The following is an 18,618-nucleotide window of genomic DNA, read 5'->3' as shown; positions in this document are numbered from 1 at the left end:
CTTTGTGGCCTATATTCGAAACACCACAAAGCGCTTTGTGGCCTATTTTCGTTGTCATTATTGTAGCGATTCCGGTATGGTTCGCTGTCGTTCAATGGTCAGTTAAGTTATTAAGCAATTTTTGACTGGCTCGTTCTTTTACGATTACTGTTTGAGTAGTGTGAAAGTTTGAAATAGTCGGAGATAATTTTAATAATGTACATATGGGGCTCTGCGGAAATATTACCAGGAGGTTAATTAGGCGGTTACTTTTAAAGAAATCTCTGAAATGAACCAATCGGAAAGCTTAAGTTTAACATTATTTGAGTTTTTTTTAGCTATAGAGTGTTCATTATTTCCTTTTTTTCGGGGGGGGGGGGGGGGGGGCTGGCTGTACCTTCAACAACAGAAAAACTTAAATGACCCCCCCCCCCTCCCTCCCTCCCAAACAGAAACTTCAAAACTTTTATGACCCCCCAATCCTTTATTATATGCAAACAATTTATTATAAACAATTCATTATAAATGGCAGTATTAGCATTTAGAGAGAAAAAATTTGCTTAATTTTACTTGGCTAAAGCTTGCTTGAACCACCAAGGAAAAAAAAATCTATAAATTACAAATAAAACATTCAAGTTAAAAATCTAGGATTCGACCCATGGTCATGCATTATGCTGGATACATCCTAGTACCCAGGGTCTCTGTTCCCTTTGACCAGACTCGAGGTATAAAAATGTGCTGGATATGAAAAGGCTCAGATGGTTATTCAATAAAGTGTGAATAAATAGCCTTCGTAATATTGTGGGTCCATGAAAATAAGAAAACTTTCATGACCCCCTACTATCTTGAAACTCTAATGAACCCCCCTCCTTAAAAGACACGCCTTAGGCTTTTCTGCCCCCCTAATAATTAAGCTATCCCCCCGCCCCCAAAAAATAATTAATTAATAATGAACAATCCGTTAGAAGCTAGGAATGTCACTGAATCTCCAATAGATTAAAAAATGACAACTAATACAATTGGCGTTCCCAGGATCGGCTGGAACTATTTAAAACTGTTTTAACCGAAATACCTATAAAGTGAAAGCAGAAGTAAGTATGTAGTATCAACTACATATCGCATGTTTTGGTTGAGGAATTTTTAAGGAAGTTATAATGTTCAATGATTTATAGCTCTATTGTTAGTCCTTGTTTGTAGACACACCCCTCAGGAATCATTGAACATGAAATGAAACTCATGTTGGATACTGATATCCCCGGACTTATATAGACATTTCTTTACACAAGTCTATAGACCACGCCCTAACATTGCAAAGTGACGAACTCGACCAATATTTATAAACATGGACCTCGTACTAGCTCAATAAAATACATGTAATTCAGTTACAACAAATAAGAATACAAATCTATTTTATCCATTGCTAGACTAATATTATACAACTAGTGTTTTCCATTTCAGGTTTATTACCAGTACCACTATCAACTATAATCCCATAGATATTTCTACACAATAAAAGACAAAGTTTTCTTTGTTTTAAAAAGAAAAAAGAATTGGCTTCAATAATTTTCAATGCTAAACTGAATTAAAAAAAAAAAATACCGGTATGGGCACATAAGTTCACGCCCCCACCCCTGGAAACTTACTTATGAAAGGTATGATCAGGATGCTTGTTGTGCGCAATTTTTTAAAAGAACCCTTAATAAGACTAATGTATTTGTGGCTTGAGAAAAAAATCTAGATAATATTTGTCTAAGTGAGACAATGAGCATCCCTGCTCCTTTCATATGGGATTTGACCCCCTGCCCCCAGGCTCATGGATGATACCATCTGTTGCTTCTCCCACACAATTTCGAAAGTAAATTTTAGGGCCTGTTTTTTAGCGTGTGTTTAATTGCAAAACCACTATAACCTTGAGATTTGTATTGTTGTATTTAAAGTTAGGATAAGTTTTGGAAATTCTCTTCTATTTATTTTACACTGGGCCCCTGTTGATACCAGTTCTGCGACTGAAGGGGTCACCCTGTTTAAATATCAATTATTATTATTATTTTTATTATTATTATTATTATTATTACAGGTAAATTCCTCACTGCATTTACAGTGGTGCTCTACTAACACAGGCCACCAAACCATTTTTTTTTGACATCTTTTCATTAACTTTCATATGGCTTCCATTCACATGATTCTAGCCTGCAAATGCAGACGTATTTCCAGAATCGGCCAAAATGCATCTGCATTCGCAGGCTAATTCACATCCGGCAAATCCAAAATAAACAGAAAAGAAATGTCAGAGGCCAAGTTGTTAGCTGCCTCTAAAAATGAAAGGCGGCTGTATTCGCAGGCTACCGAGTTGTTGGTTGACCAACAGGTGACACTGTGCTCAATTTTTTTCACCAAACCTAACTCATGCATTTCTATTAGCTTATTTATCCAGAAAACTAACTAAAGGAAGGTGGCCACAGTTTATAAGTCATGCACGAACAATACTGGATTCTTAAAATGAACATAAACATTCTGTCACTCTTAAAATCGAGATCCAACAAAACTATTCACATACAACACAGTACAGTGATTTGTGGTTCATTTAGTAAAAAAAAATGTTTTAGATTTATTTCAGACTCATTCTCTATTTACTTAATTATTAATTATTTATTATAACCGGCAGTGTGTCTATGAAAGAAACAATGATAAATTGTAAAAAAGTACATGAAAAATAAGTACTGGTCATTCCTCATCATTCTCACTAAACTTGTCCCCTATTAACTGTTGTAGAGGTCTTCATCATCATTGCCTTGTTCTTCTTGGCCTTCCTCCTGATGTTGTTGATCATTTTGCCCTTCTCTTTCCTCTTTTTCTTTATTATCTTCTTCTACTATAACTCCCCTTCCTCCTCATTGATCATATCATCTCATGTCTCTTGAGGTACAGGTGTATATGGTTTGGCCAGGCTGTTAAAAGATGGCAAGGAATTTACTTCATTAATAGACACCAAAACATTGTAGAAAACCAACAATTTTTGTGAATTAAGGGCCCTGATTTTTGGCTTGTCAAATTACAGGGACCATTATCAGGCTTTTGTTTTCAAGCTTGTTCTAGTTGATTCCATTTCATCATTACTTAAAATGGCTCTACAGACAAGTTATTCTGGGCACCACTCAAAGTTTGCAACAGTCAAGTATTCCCTAGATGCATTTTGCAACTAAATTGTTTTGAAAAAAAAGTTTTGTGTTGTGTCACAAAAAGTTTTGTTTTGTCAGAGTCTTTTCACACAATTTGCACAGTTACTGCATGAGTACTGCAATATTTTGGCAACAATTTTTAGTGTTGTGTCTCGACAAAAAATGGGGATTTGTAAGCTATACTCCCTGAATGATCTTTGGTGAGACAGAGAAGTAGTTTTCTTTTTCTAAGATTACAAATACAAATGGGCACTACATGTACAGAGCCCCTGATATGGTTAATCAACGAAGGACTGTTGCAAAACCAAAACAAGAAGGTAAGGTTATACAAATAAAGTTGAGCATTTTTTGCAAGTTAAATGTTTCTTAGAGGTGCTTATGGGCAACAAAAGTCTACTTGGGGCAACCAATAAGACACATGAGCCACCAAAAAAAAAACAGAACTGGTTACCCAAAGGGCAAATTATAATTGACAATAAAGTAAGTGTAGAACTCTACATTAATAGCAGCCAACCTCATTCTTAAAACTTTGTGGCATCCAAAAGTTTTCTGTCCCCTCAACTCCTCAACATGTGAGGCAAGACAGCAAGGCAGAAATCCTTAACTCCAAATAAAAAGTCTAACCGCAAGCTAACTAAGCTATCTGTAGGCTAACCAGAGTGCTATGTAAGCTAACTGTAATGCTATTGAGGCTAACCGGAGTGCTACGTAGGCTAACCGGAATGGATTGCATGCCTTGCTGCCTCGCACTTTGTGATGACCCCTCCTCAACCTCCCTTAAAAAGACATATTAAACCCTATAACTACAGAGAAAGTACTGCCAATACGATAAAGGCGCATTTATGAATGGACTTCACAAAATTTAATTACTTTGGCAAGACACAACTTAAAAAATTAATAGTTATTTATCAACACATGGCAGCTGTATATCCTTATTTACTCAAACTAATAAGCGCTGATGGCAATTATTAAGTTTTTCACCCCTCAAGTGCTAATCTATACAACACTTTAACATTTAACTAAAAGGAGCGACTTTTGATTGTCGGTATTCGTCCCTTGCGGAAAAGAGAATTTGCACTTGCTGTACCAGCAAAGAACAGTAAATCATTAAATTGAACTGCAAAGCATTGCTTTTGATAAAAAGAAATTTCCAAGGCTGTTTTAGAGCTGCTTTGTAGTGCTGTTTTCAGTCTTATGATATGCCTTGAATAATCGCCGCATGGGAACTGCGGCACTTATTTGGGGGCGGCGCTTATTAACTTTTTTGTCCCAAATGCAGCACTTTATTCGGGGGTGGCGCTTATTCGAGTAAATAAGGTATACTAGTAAGGGTCAATGCTCACCATTCTAAGTCTCTTCTCATCTTCGGTTTGTGATGCTTTTCCTAATCCAATCCCTGATTCTCATCCATTAATGCTAAAACAGAAATTCAAAGCATTATTATTATAAATATAAGAATCACAAAAATGCATTATCACATGTTAAGTTAGACTTCAGGATTGTTTTTTAAAAAAATGCACAGGTAACTTGTAGAAAAAAAGATTTTCCTCAGTGAGGGGAAATTTATATGAGGTTAAATGCAAGTTAACCAAGTTAACCAACAACAAGTGTCTAGTCAGCTGTCTTGGTGGTAAGGAGTTGCTATAGCTAGATCTTGTCAGGCTCAGTACTCTACATTCCTGGACATTATAGCATGGTGTAATGTCTTCATGCGGTTCTACGGTTCTTGCATAAATCTTGTTTGCTTTAACCAAAAAATATAGCTCAAAATTACAATAAAGTTTCCATTAAATCTTTGTCTTTCTGTCTATTTTAAAGCCCTTGGATGGAGCAGGGTTTAGCAAGCTTGGAAGACAGTATTTACAGTATTTGTCCTATCTTTGGTAAAAAAATGTTTTGTGAAGTTTGTTTTTCATTGCAATGCTGTTCGCTTGAATCCTCCGTCATAAACTGGGGGCGGCGCTTATTAACTTTTTTGTCCCAAATGCGGCGCTTTTTCGAGCGTGGCGCTAATTATTCGAGTAAAATTAATAAGGTATATGGTGTACTAGTAAGGGTTGATGCTCACCATTCTTAGTCTCTTATCATCTTCGGTTTGTGATGCTATTCCTCGTTCAACCCCTGACCCTCATCCATTAACGCTAAAACAGAAATTCAAAGCATTATTATTATAAACAAGAATTACAAAAATGCATTATCATATGTTGAGTTAAACTGATATTTTCTTTAAAAAAAGGACACATTTTAATATAGAAAAAGAGATTTTCCTCAGTAAAGGGAAATTTATAAAATATGAGGTTAAATACAATTTAACCAAGTTAACCAACAACAAGTGTCTAGTCAGCTGCCATGGTGGTCAGTGGTTGCTAGCTCTTGTCAGGCTCAGTACTCTACATTCCTGAACATTGTAACATGGTGTAATGTCTTTATGCAGTTTTATGGTTCTTGCATAAATCTTCACTTGTATACTTTAACCGAAAAATATAGCTCGAAATTACAATAAAGTTTCCATTAAATCTTTGTCTTTCTGTCTATTTTCAAGCCCTTTGATGGAGCAGGGTTTATAAGCATTAAGCAAGCTGGGGAGACAGTATAAACAGTATTTGTGCTATCTTTGGTAAAAGAAAAATGTTTTGTGAAGTTTGCTTTTGCATTGCAATGCTGCTCGTCGTAAACGTGGCAATGCTCTGCCAATTATACTGCTTTCTACCCGTCGCGATAATTCCTGTTGTATCGCTTCATTAGCCCATATTTTAATACACATTTGGTCTCAAAGAAGCTTATAGAAGGCCCAATTTTGAAGCTTTTGGGCACTTGCCTCCTCACTGCAAGTCCGCAATTATTAACATGTTTAGTGATCATGATTGAAACTACCTCGTGAGGTAGTTTCATCAGGATCAGAATAATCATGTTTCAATCATGATTCGCGCAAAGCACTGCCTGATGTGAACACTTTTCACAACAAAACATGTAACTTTTATTCGTGATCAGGCTAATCATGTTTCACCTAGTGTGAACACAGCTTCACACACTTTACACACAGAGATAATGGCATAGCCACCTAATGAAGACATGTCAAGGCATTGATGTGTATTCCTATTTGGTGCAATTTGGACCAGCTACCTGGGGGACAAACCTACTAAAGGGGCAGTGATGCTCGTGCTCTCACTAAGGGGTGTAAATTTCGGGTTTTTGCTCTCACTTAGGGTGTTTCGGGCAAAATGCTAATTTTCCTAACAAACAGCTTTCGGGATGCCAGGCAAAAACAGTGTTTTGTCTGTGTTGCATAAGAAATTGACCATTGTCCACCAATAGGGCCAATATGGGGTTTCATTTACCTGTTTGATTGTTAAAAGTAGTTTATGGTCACATTTGACTAGTTATCAGGTGTACATGTATGTTTAGAATTTTTCGCATAAAATAAGTGAGACAATTCCAGGACTCTGTTAAGTTCATCACTCTCCTTGGTAGTACAAGCAAGTCAAGCTTAACAGTGAAGCTTAACAAAACAATCAAGGACCTTAAAGGTTGAAACATGAGTGAAGCCAAAGATATCCACTCATTTGAAATGCTGGTCAAATTTATTCAGCAGACAGTGTATTATGCATGGTTAAATGTGACCTGTTAACAACCTACACCCCCCACCCCCACCCCCACCCCCCTGGTAATCCCTGGGACAAGTTGGGCCCTTCGGGCCCGGGGATGGTGAATTGTTTAAAGCAGTGTTGTCCTGGTGGGTGGGGCAAATCAAAAAAATAACGTCTGGCTTTCCTGTTGTATATCACAAAGCGACGTATTTATGGTCGATGGGAAGTCCCACAGAAAGGGAATTGCGTCTTTCTGTTTGCCTGGGGGTGGGGAATAGACCACCATGAAATAAAAAAAAGTATGCCTGGGAAGAGGGGGTGGTAACAGGTCAGATTAAACCATCCATTACATCATCCTGGAGGCCAATCATTGTCTAATTTATGTTTTGGTTTCCTCCACCAAATATACTCATTCTGCAGTGCTGGTGAGGATGTTAAAGTGCTTAGGCTTGAAAGCCATAAGTATCTGGAAAAAGTTCTCCAGAGAAAATTAAATACATTATTTCACAGTAAGAGGTTATAGACTGAGGTGGTTATAGTTTTAAATGCCAGAATAAAATTAAAGGAGAATCACACACTCTAGGATTACAGTGTGTGACATTTGTAGACTGCAGATTGCAGATTGCAGACTGCAGACTTGCTGACTTTTCACTTTGGTTAGCCTAATGCGTCACACTTCGGTTAGCCTACTATTCACTCCGGTTAGCCTACAGCTCACTCCGGTTTAAGCTAGCCTGGATAGCATTTCGGTTAGCCTGTTTACGGTTAGCTTTCAATAATACGATCTGTAATGGAAACACAATATATTCTCTTAGTCTGCTTCTGCAGTCTGCTGATGTCAGATACCGCAAGAATTATCCCTTGGTACATCATGAATATCTCTTTTGCAAGCATGGCAACCCATCAATTTATATTTCTAGAGACTGCTTGGTACATGGAAGGAAACATTCAGGAAAATGTACATGTATTGTGATTTCATAATTGTGCCCAGGAGCTTCCTTTTCTTTAAAATAGGTAGCTTTTATCACTGCCAAAAATGATAGATGAAGCAAAGAAATATAACTGACAAAATAAGGGCTCAAAAGTTCAAACTCTCAAAGAATGCAAAATGATTGATTTTACTGCTTTTGACTATATATATTTTTTCCAACTAAGCTGTAAATTTGGAAGCATTATAATTTTGGCGATACAAGGTGTAAATAAACTGAGTAAAAATTTGTGGCTCAGCTGACGGCATGACAGTGTTTCTTTATACCCGTGACGAAAACGATTATACGATCTAATACTGCGCAATTAATTAAATAGCATGATAGATCCTAATTGCAAAATGCAAAACACAACAGCGTGGAGAATACAAAATAAAGTGCTTCGCCAGCTTGGTTCGTTCCTGCCGCTTGAGAGCAACACGATCAATAATAAGCTAACTAAGCTTTTAGAAGTAGACATTTTCAATCCATTACTACAAACAGCATTATACAATACATTCACAAAGCTTCTTACCTTCAAATGCAGCTGTAAATGTGTTCGGGAAATGCAGAAAGATCCGACAAAACACACTGTTAAAATCACAAGATTCGGGCTTTCGTGATCACTTGGTAAACACCGTCCAGACCGTCCAGTCCCCCAGTAAAACAATCTGACCAGACACGATCACAACGCATTTTCATTGGAAGAAACAACAACGCATATGATTGGGTCGAAAGGTGTTAGTCCATTTTGCAATCAGGACCATTATACAACGCTGCATTCAGTGGTTTATATTACTCTATGGGGTACTAACAAGGACGAAATAGCTGTCCATGGGTGCCACACCACGGGTAAAAAATAATGCCCATGCGTATACAGGCCCTGGCCAGACCACGGAGATGTGTTGTGTGGCCATTGCATTCAGTGGTTTATATTACTCTACGGGGTACTAACAAGGACGAAATAGCTGTCCATGGGTGCCACACCACGAGTAAGAAGTTATGCCCATGCGTACAGGCCCTGGCCAGACCACGGAGATGTGTTGTGTGATCATTTGCATTCAGATGGTTTAATTTTTTTTAGGCTGGAGGAATATATACTAGTTATGCAACACTTATTACTTTCTCGTGGTATACTATAAAACAATTATTCCACGAGCGCGCGTTGGATATGAGATGGTATATAGCCAACGAGGCGCGGAGCTATCTCATATCCAACAAGCGCGAGTAAAATAATTGTTTAATTAAAAACGCCCAAAGAATTGCAATATTTGAGCTACCCGGCTGTTCTCGTTAACGCGTATCGGCAATTACATTTGTGGTCAATGGTATATTCAATAATTATTCCACGAGCGCGCGTTGGATATGAGATGGTAGATGCCATCGAGGCGCGTATCGCCGAGTTGGTTATAACGATCTCATAACCAGCAAGCGCGAGTGGAATAATTGTTTTTATGGAAGAGCTCATATACCATTGCCTGTTAACCAATCAAAACTCAGGAATTACAATATACCATGGCTAGTTATTAATTGAAAGGGATAGGGATTCCACGAGGAAAAATGTTATTTTGTTTAAGGGCCGTTTTTAAGTTAAAATTAATAATAAAGCAACATTTCGCCCTGTTTAGTACAGACTGTCATCCAACATCCAAAAGGGGGTACTCCCAAAAATTTGGTACGGGGGTGTGCCCCTGATTCTTGGAGACCCTGGACCTGTTCCAGAGATCTCCAGAGGTGAATTTGCGACCCTGTTCTATTAGTCAGGTGCCCAGGAGTCCAAAATGTGACACCCACGGGCATTTTTGTCTGATTTTTGGCAACATAGCTATTTTAACTAAATCGAGTACGCTGATTTCGAAAATCAATGTTGCCAAGCTTAATTCTCGCGTTAAGATGATGTTTTGATACATTTAATTATGACGTCATGGTCCAAATAAAGAATTTTCTTTCCTTTAGCTATTTTAAGCATAATACATCCAGAAATTCATTTAAAGCATTGTTAGTGTGCTGTAAAAATGATTTAAAGAATTTTCTGAGAGTTTTTACGCTGTTTCTGTGAAAATCAAACCCTTCAGTGACAATTGATCACGCCCTCTTAAACAAAATTCACCCTATCGCGGGAACCTTATCACGGGTGTAGTTTTGTTATTTTGTCAAAGAACAAATGCGATTTTTGTATTAACAAATCGCTATAGTTGCAATAAGAAAGAAAAATATTGTCGTCGTGCCACGCTGAAGCTACGAGCTAGCGAGCATCAAGAATGACGCCATTACAATTTTCATATATCGAGTTTCCCTTGTTTCAGCATTTCGTTTAAGTTTTGTGGTAAAATAAATGGAAATAACATCATAGTTAATGCCGTAATATATCATCGTTGTTATAGTTAGAGATAAAACTTTATTGTTTGTCTTGTATATTGCTGAATCTAACTTATTTCACAATGCACTTTGTCTGTTATAGGCTCATGATAAAGACTTTGGTTGAACGCATGTAAAATTAACGAATTCAAAATGATCATAACATTGCTCCTTGCTTTCAGCTTTAAATCTGTCTATAATATTTTTAATCAATATCGGTAAATATTTTTAATATATCTTCTAAACTTTTTTAAAAACACTGAACATATATTGCTTTTTAAAGCGTTTTAGCGCAGTTTGATATAGAAATTAGCGTCGGTCTTGGTGCATCTACACAGCCCAGTGCAGATGGCATGCGTTTTTCTAAATTCATAGCGAAGAGGCACATATATAGCCAGTGGTCAGATCGGATTTCTTACATTCAACAAACGTTTTCTGCGGAGGTAGTGGTGTCAGCTTCGAGGACATCTTCGCCGACCGAGAAGAGAAGAACATAGTGCTCTGTGTAAACTCTCCACAGATGAAAGAGGTGCTGTTACCGCCGGTGAAGGTGTGAGATGGTAACAATGAACTTGACGAGTTATTAGGAAGATTTGCTGAGACATCCTCTAAAGTTATTTACGTTGGATTCTCTTAAGTTCCTGCCCATATCCACACTGTTGATGAGAGCTTAGCGCGATCGATGTGCCAGGAGAAGTAACAGCAAGTCTGTGCCTCGAGTGGAAACTATTATGTTGTCGACATGCCCGCTATGACTGACTGCATAACGAACAAACTTCGTATCGGCTTCCTCTTGGTTGGATCTCAAAAAGGCTACATCTAGGCCAGGATCTGAGCAGAATCCACTTCGCATGAAAAACCACCAGATATACTACGATTGCAGAGTCAGTGCCTGCGAGATAAGTTCATCTGAGAGAATCCGTGCAAAGTCCGCTTTGTTGTCTCCTAGTGCCAAAAATGCTCGCCACTTCATCGGCCGCAACTGAACCTCTCTTATGTACTTCAATGACTCTGCTCACAGGCCGCGCCGTGTTCTCGGAGCGTCGACTTCTTGTCGTTGCTTTTATGATGTGCCTCCCATCGAGTAACACATCAATCCTCTGGTATCCAGTAAAATAGTGTTCACGTAACATTCCGCAAACCCACCGAAAGCATTTGCATTTTTTGGTTTGCCAATAGCTGCCACCATAATTAGTATGCTACCACCAGGGCGAAGCCATCGAAGAACAAACTGACTCTAGGCATAAAAAGAAGAAGATTTTTATCTTCTTATGACTCTAGGCACTTGACCTTTTCTTCTGAGAAGGTCTTCTAAAATTGACTTGTTTCACACTTGTGGGGTTCATTTCTGCGAGAAACAGTGGCACCGGCATTATACCTCAGATGCTACAATATGGCTTGCATGTTAATCTCGCGCCTGCCTTCATACACCGTCACTAGACAACATAGAATACTCTGGTTTCCATGCAAATTTAAAGTCTTTCTCTTTTTGCGGCTAGTTGCAGCACTTTTAACTTCATAAAGGCTGGCAAATAGAGGTGGATTATTCTTTCGAACAGGGTCACGAAAGTTTGTCTTCCATCCCTTCTTCCCGTTCCCGTTCTTTCTCTCTGTCTGAAGATAGTAGCCTCCATTCCACGAATCGTTCAAGCTGAGCCTGTCCAATCGAAAGATCTTGTTTTATTTCTAGAGTCACGAGATCTTTCTTGGCAATTTTTTGCAATGTCTCATTTGTCCGTGACAAGAACAACCCGAGTTTTGTTGTGTGGAATGTAGAGAATTCTCAGCTTCATTATCTTGCTTCTGTCTCTCCTTGCCACTCTCTTTGTGGATAAAAGCAGTCGTTATGGTGTATGTCAAACATCGCTGATGTTTGTGGAGCAATTCAATTACAATTTATAAACAAAATGATAACACTATACCCGTGATAAAGTGAATTTTTATGAGAGGGCGTGGTCAATTCTCACTGGACAGCTTGATATTCATAGAAACGGTATAAAAACTATCAGAAAATTCTTAAAATCATTTTACAGTATACTTATTATGATTTGAACGAATTTCTGGATGAATTTTGCTTAAAATAGCTAAAGGAAAGAAAATTCCTTATTTGGACCATGACGTCATTATTAAATGCATCAAAACATCATCTTAACGCAAGAATTAAGCTTGGCAACATTGATTTTCGAAATCAGCGTACTCGATTTAGTAAAAATAGCTATGTTGCCAAAAATCAGACGAAAATGCCCGTGGGTGTCACATTTTGGACTCCTGGGCACCTGACTATATACAAACATTGGAAATATAGGTACCCTGTTCCAGAGAATATGCACGATGGAAATAATTAATAAATAGATATAAAAAAACACCAGAGAATGTCACGAGTGTTTACTTGACTTCGTTTGTGGCTTGAAGATCAAGCGACGAGAGCAGAGTTCCGTAGCTATACTTGATCGTGCTTAATCAGGATTCTGGGGAAAAAGCAAAGGCAAAAAAGTATACCCTGTTGAGCGGCACATTCCTATATAGCCCATACTGATGGGAGTACTTCCCCCGGGCATCCAGCAGAGGAGCGCTTATATCCGGGGGGGGGGGGCAATAACCGGATGCCGGATGTGTTTATTCGTTTCCAGGTAGATGGGCCTCAAACCAAGTGCGCTATAAGGGACGGACCATTAGAAAAGTCGGCTTGAACGGATTTTTTTATCTGTCCATTTGTTGTGCAGGAATTTTTTTTTCAGACAAATGTTTTTTTTTTTTTTCAGACAAATGTCATGTATTGCTACTTTATACCATGTTTTTGACAAATGTTACTTTGTTGATTATTTGCATAATTGTTTAAATATTTTAAAAATGCTGTTGTTCATTGATTTCATTTCAGGGACTGTCAATAAGTACCGAAGGGGGGGGGAGGGGGGTCAAGGGGTGGTGCAATTGGAAAAGTGGAGGCTGAAAAATATGTGACCCACCCCTTCTTTCTAGCTCAAAACTGACTGACCCACCCCTGATCAGGGATTGGAAATTACATAACCCACCCCTTTTCTACAAAAAAATAGTTAGTAAGGAAAAAGTCTTTTTGATTGTCTGTTATGGATTAGAGATTTTTGAATTGATATCAGCTTTTAAAGTGCGATCCCAATCATACACCACCCTGTGTCCCTAATGGACACTGTAATTCCAGGTACATCTTCTTTCGCTTCGTAACACACCAAAGCAGGATGAATTTCTCACTTCGTATAGTAGATTTGTGTTTTTCACATATTTCCGTGTTAAGTCCATGGGAAAACTTAGACATAAACATATGCAAAAACTGAAACAATACGTTATAGAAATTCATAAATAATTACTGCAGAAATCATATTTGACAGGAATTGACAACAGGAACTAAAACCACTTCATTCATCTTTTGCAATCTGTTTGAGAAATGAGTTAACTGGTAAGCAATCTACGCAGACTGGAGAGAGAAACACATTAAACGAATGTTATGATCACAATCCACCTAGGGGGGTCTGGGGGCATGCTCCCCCAGAACATTTTGAAATTTCTAGGCTTGGAAATGCTATTTTCAGCGTTCTCCACCATATATTTCGTCAAATAATTTATCTCATCAAGTGTTAAATGATGACAGGTATTTTCAGTGCTTAATAGGACCTTTCTTTCTGCACGAATTTTTTTCTTTGCTTTCCCCTTTGCACGAATTTTTTTTTCTTGCCATTTTGGCTTGCATGATTTTTTTTGTCCCCCCCAATCACTTTTCTAATGGTCTGTCCCTAAGGGGGTGGGGGGGGGGGGGTGAAATAGTGCACGGCAAATTAGCCTGTTCCAGGATCTCAGAGCTGGAACAGGCTAACAGCAAATGTACAAATGTTACAAAGGCTTGTAACAATACAGTGGACACACAGCAGGAGCCGCGTAAGTCCGTCAAATTCGAATTTCAATTTAATGCTAGCTTACGCCTGTGACGTCTGTGACGCCTGTGTAGTTTTTGGGAATTTCAGCTAGATTGCGAGACGGCCACGCGTTGATTTGATTGCGTGACCGTCTCGCGCCTGCAGAATACGGTAGGCGGTTTATTTTGTGGGTCGTAGCGTGAAATGCGAGTTTTTATTTTGCGGGTCGCGTGGGGGGGCGAGCGCGAAGCGCGAAGGAAAAATAAAAAATAAAAAAAAATAAAAACTCGCACTTCGCGCTTCGACCCACAAAATAAACCGTCTGTTCTGCAGGCTACATTTTCACAGCCGGAATATTTGTCAGACCTTGTACTTCCAGAGCGAAAATTTTAAAGCTTTAAGGATATCTTACTAATGAAAATGAAGCAAAACTAACTGAACTAGCGAAAAATTTGGCAAATTACAGATTTAGAGGTGTCAAACGAATCGACCAACTGTTTTCGCAGTACTGATACTTGAGACCTGTTTTCGCGCTCAGTCTTTCATGTCAATCAAAAAAGTGGGCGGTAGAGCATGAACAATGGTCTGGCTACAAGCGGTTTATTTTTCCCTCGCGCTCCTAACTTGAGATCATGCCTCTCTCATCTTTGCAAGGGAAAAAAACGCCTGATCGCAGGTTACCCCGGGGGTGCGACCCGGGCCAAAGAAAAAACTCCATGGGAAACAATGCTTTTTTTCTTGATCGATTGCAACAAAACAAAAACGAGTTGCCTTTTCAATTTGGTTGGAGAAACAATAATGACATATCGTGGGATATTCAGGTATTTTATCAGATGCAACTGCAGTCGTTATCCGGATTTCTGTCCAGAGTAATAAACATCTGATCTCTATCAAAAAGAAAAGGGAATTCGAAAAACTTCTGATAAACCAGAAAAGCTATTATCATAACCTGCGATCAGGCTTTCTTTTTTCGCGGCGGAGGGAAGGGGAAAAAAAGAAAGCCTGATACAATTACTTATACAATTACTTATTCTACAATTAGAATATCTGTCAACGTCGTCGAGAATGTCGGCGATGCCATCAGATAAGCGTGATTAGCGCCTTCAAATTATATTTTTACTCTCACAAACATGTGTTTGAATTACCCTTTTTGAACGAGCTGTTCGGATGGTTTTAAAAATTTGTTTTTTGCAAAGGCTGATTTTGTGTAAGGCTCAGGTGAGACATTTTGAAGGTCGTAGTTTTCGGGAGTTTTCGTCACTGGCACGATCGTCTGGCGTCTTTGGTGGTGTGATGTAATACTTTTGACACCATTGGTGGTAGATCACGCTCTTGCCGAATCCCGTCGGAAGCACCGCCAAAACATATTTTCTTTCACAAACTATTCGTCAAATACACTCCCTTTGTTTGTCTTTAAATGTTTTGTGAACAAAACCCTTGAGAGATTTTCTAAAAGCTAGAAGAACTCGCTTCATTCCGCTCAACACCCGCCATGATAACAATCAACTACACGTGATAATTTTGGACCGAAAATTAGACTTGAACTTAATTAGCCAATCAGGATAGAGTTCTAATGTTGCTTTTGTTTCCTGTCGACCAATCAGAAAAAAGTCCAGATTCTGGACTTTTTACAGACGACTCGACAAGTAATTGTATCAGGCGTTCATTTTTTCGTTGACCCCTCCGCCGCGAGAAAAATAACGCCTGATCGCAGGTTACTATTATCACAGTGGGTATACCAGCCAAAAGCGGTTCTGATTGGACGAGATCCGTTATCAGTAGAGTTATCAAAAACAGGTTTTATCTTGTACGTTAAGGAATCAGTTTTCTTGTTTTAAACGTCATTACCTGGAACGAACGGATCGGTGGTGTCCATTCTTGTATTGATGGTAAAAACGTGACAGAAACAATTCTACAACTATAAGAAGTTGGCCTGAATACTGACATCCTGAAGAGTTTTGAAGTTTTACTGAGGTAAGCAGTTCAAATTGTTTGTATGTACAGTTAAATCCCGATAACTCGAACCCTCAGTAACTCGAACTCCCGATATCTCGAACCTTTTTCGATTCCCCTTCAGGTCATTTTCTTACTAATTTTACCCTCGATAGCTCGAACTCCCGATACAATCTCGAACCTTTTTCGATTTCCCTTGAAGGCTCGAGTTATTGGGATTCGACTGTACTGTTTTTTTGTTCCCGATTCCCATCGTATCGCAAGTGCGCGCTCGTCACTGGCCGTGTACCCTTTATATCAGTAAAAGGGGGCTATAGCACGAAAAGCTGCTGAAAATTGAAATCAATCAATACTCCGCATCATCTTTGGAGGACGCTACGCTGTTCCTAGCTCAGAAAGAAAAGTACAGTATCCTCAACACAGACCTGAAAACAATTACACGAAGGTTGCGCAACCATTGCATAACTTCGCACCCTGGGCTTCGCACCCACGTTTTATTCTTTTTAGTTTCTTTGCTATCTGTGCTAAGGATACTTATCTTGGACTTATACGTTTTAAGTCAGTATAGTTCATTCGCAAGAGGTTGGCAACATTTGTTTTGCTTTAGTTTACCAAAAACTTATTGCATTTTACGTCAATCCTTCATAATTTTTCGCGTCCGTAATTAAAAACAACAAATTATTCACAAACTACGAATTATCAAAAATCGAACAATTTCTGTTACACTCTATTTCTTTATAAGAACGTCTAATTTGGGGCTGAGGCTGAGCGTTCTTTATACATTTTTTTATGATTTGAAGCTGAAAAGGTTCTTAAACAATGTAAAGAACATACTTTGTCGCGTACTAACTGTGGTGTATCAACCTGGTGTATTCGTTTTCGCTACAACCTTTCAAGTTGCTTTTGACATGCATGCGCGGCCTGCTCTCGATCTCGGCTCCGCGAAGCCCGCGTGCGTAAACGGCGAAGCCGAACTCGCGGCTCCGCTGTTCCCTCTTTCTGCATTCGCCATAAACAAAGCACGCGCACTCGGTATAATATAAATCCCGCCAGCTACGCAGGCTACGTGTTCTAGATCTGGTGCCGCGAACAATTCAACAAGATGTCGCACGGCTCCAAATAATTATAAACTCTCGGTAATTGGCTTTGAAAAAAGCATTCAGAACAGAGAGGTTCACAATGGGCAAAATAGAAACATTCTTAACTCATCTGACTGTCAGCCTGTGGTATGTTCTTAGCACGTTCTTAAAAATTTGGCCAAACTCAGCCTCAACGTTCTTATAAAAAAGGTTACACTCGATAACCGCATAACTTTCGCATTTTTAATCCTGCATGCTGCGTTACGACCAAAAGGATATCAACCAAGCTACAGAATTGTTTGTGAACGAAGTTTTTGAGCCGTTTTGGTCTGTGAGTGGGTCATGATCATAAATGTTTCCAATATGATCTGAAAATGTGTATTGTTATTGTTATTCCCTCTGGTGAAAACTGGTCAAAACTGGTCAGAGATGTACACTTGTTGTACAGCCGGACGTGTCACAAAATCCTCAAATGTATGATACTGTTACATGCGATGACTTGATCTCAGCAGAGTAATGGGTTCAAAAATCAACCACAGCTTTTTGAAACGATGAAACGTGGTCGATCTAAGAACGTGAATGGATTCTAGCGGACATGTCTTAAAGAAATGGATAAGGAAATTTTACATTTCGATCTGGGTTTTACAAGATCTGGACAAAAGAATTATCATCGCTTTGACTTCAGGATCAACGACTGTTAGTGACGAGTCTGTCAGTTTTGACGATTGACATAAAAGCGTCTTGACAAAACTTTGTAAAAATGAAACATCACCGCTTTCGACACACGCAAGACTAGTACCCCTTTTTCTTAGCTGTGTTTCTTAGACCATCGTAAAAATCGTATTTTTTGCAAACGGTCGCGGTGTTGAAACGAAAGGTCTGAAGCGAGTGTCAAAAACGTATTTCTTACGATCAGCAAAAGAGCAACTGTCTGCCTATTCCCCCCCCCCCCCCCACCCCCATCCCCACGCTATAATTATTGCAAGCCTACCCACGGGGTTTCTGCACTCTACCCAGTTTTAGCTCGCGTTCATGAACCAATATGGCGGCCCGTCGGACTAAATGATCCATCTCTACGACTTCACGGAAAAATAGGGGACTGTGAACAGACTAGTTTTGCTGTTTTGCAGTCTCGTTAGACAAAGAAAAACCGACTGGCAGGGAGACAAAATGCTTTTTAAAATTCAATACACTGGTAGTGGCAGTGACACATCCGGCTGTACCGCATGCGTCAACCTTACTTTCCGGCGCCTTTTAGTGATTCAATTAAACCAATCAATCTACAAGTGCTCAGCGAGAAAAGAAACTGGCCAACACGTGTATCAATTTATTAAGTATACTACACGTGTACCCTGTTACACGTGTAACAATTCAATTACATAGGTTACACGTGTACCAATGCTACACGTGTGCACGATTTGTACCTTATTCTTTTACTGTCAGATGCAACTGATAGACAATAAAGTCCCTCGTCTTATTTATGACTCCTCTCGGGACCTACCGCCCGTCCTTCACGAAAAAAAGGATCGAAAGCCCTGCGAACGAGGTTGGATGAACCCCCGATATTAGAGACATTATTGCATGTACTCTAACACGTATCGCATAGGGAGTGTCACGTTGTGCATCACGCA

The 18,618-nt window shown here is 39.1% G+C and overlaps 1 long non-coding RNA gene across 1 annotated transcript; it reads right to left on the bottom strand.

Moving 5' to 3' along the window:
• Window positions 1-2,828: 2,828 nt before the first annotated feature.
• Window positions 2,829-8,471, bottom strand: LOC144636737 (uncharacterized). The gene is made up of 4 exons (XR_013567606.1): window positions 8,246-8,471; window positions 5,227-5,299; window positions 4,502-4,574; window positions 2,829-2,927 (listed from the first exon to the last, which is right to left on the bottom strand). It is a non-coding gene; the product is annotated as an uncharacterized LOC144636737 (long non-coding RNA).
• Window positions 8,472-18,618: the final 10,147 nt, after the last annotated feature.

The sequence above is a fragment of the Oculina patagonica genome, chromosome 13 (genome assembly GCF_052425735.1).
Source record: "Oculina patagonica isolate OP01 chromosome 13, crgOcupat, whole genome shotgun sequence".
Classification (NCBI taxonomy): domain Eukaryota; kingdom Metazoa; phylum Cnidaria; class Anthozoa; order Scleractinia; family Oculinidae; genus Oculina; species Oculina patagonica.
This window is presented reverse-complemented; position numbering and strand designations above follow the sequence as displayed.